The sequence below is a fragment of the Ornithorhynchus anatinus genome, chromosome 2 (genome assembly GCF_004115215.2).
Source record: "Ornithorhynchus anatinus isolate Pmale09 chromosome 2, mOrnAna1.pri.v4, whole genome shotgun sequence".
NCBI lineage: Eukaryota > Metazoa > Chordata > Mammalia > Monotremata > Ornithorhynchidae > Ornithorhynchus > Ornithorhynchus anatinus.
The window spans coordinates 116,580,453-116,586,486 of NC_041729.1; the positions used below are offsets into that span (position 1 = coordinate 116,580,453).

Below are 6,034 nucleotides of genomic sequence, written 5' to 3' on the forward strand. Positions count from 1 at the left end.
TCCCTAGCAATGCCAGTTAAATCCAATATTTTCATACTGCAATGATTATAATTGTTATTAGAATGGTATTTCAATGTTTCCTATGTGTCAGGCAAAAACACAGTCTGTGAGACTCCTGATCCTCATACAGATTCTGCTGTTAACTAATACGTATCCCTAATCAGACAGTCCTGTGTCAACTAACATCAAATTTGAATTGCCAGACAGATGGTCCTGACAGCATCTTTCCAAGATTTCTATCTTCATCATTTGTGGGGACCTTAAGTCCAACTATAGTTTAATTCTACTAATTTTCAATCCTTATCCCAGTCTGTGCCTTCCCTAAGTTTCTCCTTCTAGGTCTGCTGCTTTGAAAGAAATAACCTTCAGGTATATAGGGTGAGAATTCCAATGTTACTCTCCTTTTCTTGCAACTTTCCTCCATCACTTCTTCCATTATCTCTCCAACACTGCAGTGCTCCAATTAACCTATAAGGATATGTCAGTGTTTTTCTCCAAATCAAAATGTACATAAGAAATTTAAAATATATGATAGATGAATAAAGCAGAAGGTCATACATATGTGAACCAAGTCATTTTTAAGGCCTCAGGTTATGCAATTGACTATGTTATTTTAATTCAAGGTTATAATTGAACAACTATTTCTTTACCACTCAGGAAATAAAGTGTATGAAACCTGTGAAGAATCCCTAATGTATTGCTTCTTGAAATTAGAAATGGTAAAGTATGTGCAATTATTTAAAATATCCCTGCAGATAAATCCCAATAGTTAATTGTCCAGATTGCTTAACCTTTACTTGTAATGCTTATTTCTATTCATGTTCAATGAAGATATATTTGGTAATAATGAATATTAGGATGCAAAATAAAGTGAGATGATTCTAAGTGTTTAAATTTCAGTTTTTATTGCAATATCTATTCTCCCAAATGCAGATTCTGTATCATATTATTTTGCAGAGCTGGACTTGAGAATGGTCTCTAAGAAAATGTTTTCAAATAAAATCAATCAAATGGAACTCTGAAAAACCATAAGAGTTTAAGCAATAGTAATTGAAGAGATATGAGATCTACTTTTCTGAAACTATCCAATAATGAAAGAACTAAATCTCTGTTATTGATCAGAGTTAGTATTACCAGGAGACAGAAGAGAAAGTATGACATAGTCTTTGAGTTCTCTTCTAAGATGACAATACTTCATAATTTAAAAAATGTTCTAAATTAATCCATAAGATTTCAAACATCAATTTTGATTAAAAAGTGCTGTCCTCTCATCATCTTCAGTAACATTTATTGAAGATCTATTATGTGCAAAGGACTGAACTAGGCATTGGTAATATACAATAGTAATTAAAGATGATAGTTTCTCTGAGCTTATTATAATATACAACGAGGTAAGTGGAAAAATATTTCACACTTGTATGTTAGTGTACAACAGGTTCAAACACAGTGGTGAAAGCACTTTTTTATTCTTCCCAGTATGTGATGATGTAATGCTCTTTTTTTTTCCTGAAGAACACAGACCTCTGAGATCCTTGAGCATTTGTTCAGCGGGTCAAACTAAACCACCCACTTACTCAAGAGTTGTTTGTTCCATTTCTCTCTGAGGGCAGTATGAATTCTGACACAGTGTCTGAACTTCAGCAAAGGAATTGTCAATAAAAATATAGACCAAGACAAAAAAAGTATCCAGTTCCAAATAATTCATAGCAGTGTGCTGTACCAGCACATAAACTGTTTTATTGGTACTGCATATTTGATGTGGAAGGGAAAGGAGACTCCTGGAGAGAATCTGTCCAAGAATGCATCAGATGGGGGAAAAGGGAGTGAGGAAGTAAAGGGTAGATGGAACTAAGAACCTGATCTCCAAGGAGGTGGGGCAGGGGATGTCAACCCCATGGGACTCTCCATGTGGTGAGCATGCCTGCTTTTGATCGTGCCCATAACCCAGAGCCAACCTCCCCTGTTGTGGCTTGCCCACATTTCAGACCCTGCAGAAAACAACACATTTTCCCCTCTCCCACTCCTGCTGCCAATGCCCCTTGCCTGTATCCCAGAAAAACTGAAACTTCATGCCATAGACATGCTTGAGCAGAATCCTGTGGTTCGCCTGGCAGTGCAATCTGTACAGCTCTGGAAGGTGGTCATCACCATTCTCAACGTTTGACAGGTCATGACCAGGGTCTTCACCATTCTCAATGTCAACTAGTGATAGTATATAACTTATAATGCTAATCATTTAATCAATGGTAATTATGCAGAACTTATAGTGCATAGAGGACTAGGAGAAAATGGCAAAAACTTCTTGTTGCCACTAATTTTGCCTGTTCAACAGAACCCGTTTCAATATCAAAAATGAGAACTTGTTTAGAAATTTTCTGCTAAATCTGTTGTACTGTACTCTCAAGTACTGAATACAGTGCTCTGCACAAAGTAATCACTCAATAAATACCATTGATTAATTGATTGAGAAGCAGTACCACACAAGCTTCAAGAACCCATACCATTTATGTCAAAATTCCAGTCAATGTACACTGTATTATTATTATTATTATTATATCATTATATTGTAAAGCCATTTCTTTAAGCCAAGTACCGTTTTAAATAGTAGGATAGATACAAGATAATCAGGTTGAACAGAGTCCTGGTCCTGTATGGGTCTAGTGGTCTACGTAGTAGGGAGTAAGATTGAATTTCCATTTTACAGAAGAGGAAATTAAGGTACAGAGAAGTTAACTGTCTTACCAAGGTGACACAGTAGACAAATGGCAGTTCCAGAATGAGAACCCATGTCCTCTGACTCCCAGGACCATGCTTTTTACATTAAGCCATGATGCTTTTTTTTTTACTGGTATATCCTAAATTCTTAATATGTTTGAGCTACTGCATTAAGCATTAGGATAGGTACAAGATAATCACGTTGGACACAGCCCATGTCCCACATGGGACTCACAGTTTTAATCCCCATTTTATAAATCAGGTAACTGAAGCACAGAGAAGTGAAGTGGCTTGCCCAAAGTCACACAGTAGACAAGTGGAGGGTCCAGGAATAGAACACAGGTAATCTGGTCCCATGATCCTGCTCTATCCCCTAGGCTGTGCTACTTCTCATTTCTTTCCTCTTTTATTTTTACCATCCCTTTCTGACTTTCGCATCCCTCTGTGAGGGGAATGGATCTGAAAGTAGGATTCCCAAGTAGCTGTATGTGGTGAGCTGAAATCGGAAAAACAAAAGCAAGGACAGTAGAGAAAGTTTTAAGGATTCAGGAAACTACATCTCAGACTGTGCTGCATCCATGCTTGAAACTTGGAATCACTTGTCTATGGCCATACCACCCTGAACGCGCCCGATCTCGTCTTATCTCGGAAGCTAAGCGGGGTTGGGCCTGGTTAGTACTTGGATGGGAGACCGCCTGGGAATACTGGGTGCTGTAGGCTTTGATTAGACTGTAAGCCCGTCAAACGGCAGGGACTGTCTCTATCTGTTGCCGACTTGTTCATCCCAAGCGCTTAGTACAGTGCTCTGCACATAGTAAGCGCTCAATAAATACTATTGAATTGAATGAACTTGTCACAGTTTGACTAAAACAACCTTGTAATCAAGAAAGGAGCTGCTCTTTTCTAATTCAGCTAGGGAAATGAGGAAGAAAGTCCAAAATATGTAGTGTAACTAAGAAACAGGACAGCATAAACAGAAAAATAGACAAGTCAACATTTGACCCTGAACATTACCCACTTATTAATAATATTTTATTCTATCATATTGCATTAATATAGTATCGCTATCACATGTTATTGTTAATTGTTCTCAGTGCTGCCACTTACCTCTCTGACTTCACCATGTCCTTCCACCCCACTCCTCCCATCTGCTCCTCCCAATTGTCACCTTCCCCTTCCCCTCTCCTGCCCAGCTCTTTCCCACACTTTCCTCTGCCTCCTCCCCTCTTCCCCACCCCTCCCTAGAATCCCACTTTACCAGCGCCACCCCTCATTCCCCTCTCCTTGCGTTCTTCCCCACCCCCTTCCTCCCACTTCCTTCTTTTCCCTCTTCCCCACCCACATCCCATCCCAGTTCTCCTGCTCCATCGCCATTCCTCATCCCCCTCTCCCCACCCAGGTTCCCACCATCTCATTCCCATTCAAACCCTCCCCTCCCCTCTCTCCTTTCCCCCTCCCTTCTCCTCTCCCACAGCCAAGTGTGGCCTATGGAATCCCAGCTCCATTATAGGTAAGCTCCCTTTCATCCTTGACCTTTTCCTTTCCCACTCTCCTTCTCCTCCCCCTTACGGAGACCTGACTCACCCCTGAGGACAGGGTCTCTTCTGCTGCTCTCTCCAGCAGAGGCCTCTCCTTCTCCCACTCCCCCAGACTCACCGGGAAAGGAGGCGGCGTCAGCTTCCTTCTCGCACCCCAGTGCTGCTTCTGCACTATTCCTCCTCTCCCTTCCCTCTCCTTCTTCTCCTTTAAAGCCCATATAATTCACCTCTACCATCCCATCCAGATTCCTGTAGCTGTCATCTACTGCCCCCCGGTCCCACCTCCAACTTCTTTAACCACCTTAACCCCTTTCTCACCTTCTCTCTGCCCACTCTGATCCTTAGAGACTTCAAGATCCACATGGATGTACCCGGTGACCCCTGTGCCGCCCGCCTGCTATCACTCTTTGGCTCTGCCAACCTCCTGCTCCACCACACCTCGCCCACACACCAACTTGGTCACACCCTCGATCTCATCATCTCCCACCACTCCACTCTCTCCACCCTCACCAACTCTGAAATTCCTCTCTCTGACCATAACCTTCTCACCTGCCTCCTCTCTCACACTCCCACCCCATAAAAATCTGTATTACTACCCCACAGAGACCTCCGCTCTCTTGACCCCATTCGTCTTTCCCAAAGCATCACACCCCAACTTGCTTCCCTATCCTCTCTTCCCACTCTCGATGATCAGATTACTGCTCTCAACTCCAGCATCTCGACTCAGTTCAATTTGTTTGCTCCCCTTTACCTCCACCGTTTTTGCTCCACTAACCCAGAGCCCTGGACCTCTGCCTCTGTCCACCTTCTTCGCTCTTATGCTCGAGCTGTTGAGTGCTGCTGGCAAAGGTCGAAGCACCAAGCCAACCTTATTCACTTCAAATATATCCTTTCCTGCCTTAACTCTGCCTTCTCTGCCAGGCAAAACTACTTTCTCCCCTTATTGACACCCGTGCCCATCACCCCTGCCAATTGTTCCAGACTTTTATCTCCTCAGGCCCCCTCTTCCTCCTCCTCCCCATTCCTCACTCGCAATGATCTGGCCAACTACTTCATTACAAAAATTAACACTTAACAGGTCTGAGCCCCCAGAGTCACCCCTCACCCTTCTCCATCCTCTTCGCTCTCAACCCTTTCCCCTACTTTCCCATCCTTCCCTGCAGTATCCTCAGAGGAGATCTCCTCCCTCCTCGCAAGTGCCACCCCCTCCACCTGTACTTTAGACCCCATTCCCTCCTCCCCTCCTTAACTTTTATCTTTAACTACTCACTCTCCAATGGCTTCTCCCCCTCTGCCTTCAAACATGCCCATGTCTCCCCCATCCTAAAAAAAACTCTCAACCCCACTTCCCCTTCCAGTTATCATCCTATCTCATCCTATCCTTCCTTTCCAAACTCCTGGAATGAGTCATCTACACTCGCTGCCTTGAATTCCTCAACTCCAACTCTCTCCTGGACCCCTCTGGCTTCCACACCCTCCACTCCATCAAAACTACCTTGTCAAAGGTCACCCACGGTGCCCTTCTTGCCAAATCCAATGGCTCCTACTCTATCCTAATCCTCCTCGACCTCTCAGCTGCCTTTGACTCTGTCGACCATCCCCTTCTCCTCCATACTTTATCTCACCTTGGCTTCATGGACTCCATCCCCTCCTGGTTTTCCTCCAATCTTTCTAGCGGTTCATTCTTGGTCTCCTTTGCGGGCTCCTCCTCCCACTCCCATCCACTAGCTGTAGGGGTTCTTCAAGGGTCAGTTCTTGGCCCTCTTCTGTTCTCCATCTAG

The 6,034-nt window shown here is 43.5% G+C and overlaps 1 non-coding gene across 1 annotated transcript; it reads left to right on the forward strand.

Moving 5' to 3' along the window:
- Positions 1 to 3,316: 3,316 nt before the first annotated feature.
- Positions 3,317 to 3,435, forward strand: LOC114809521. Its single transcript, XR_003757300.1, has one exon. It is a non-coding gene; the product is annotated as a 5S ribosomal RNA (ribosomal RNA).
- The last annotated feature ends 2,599 nt before the right edge of the window (positions 3,436 to 6,034 follow it).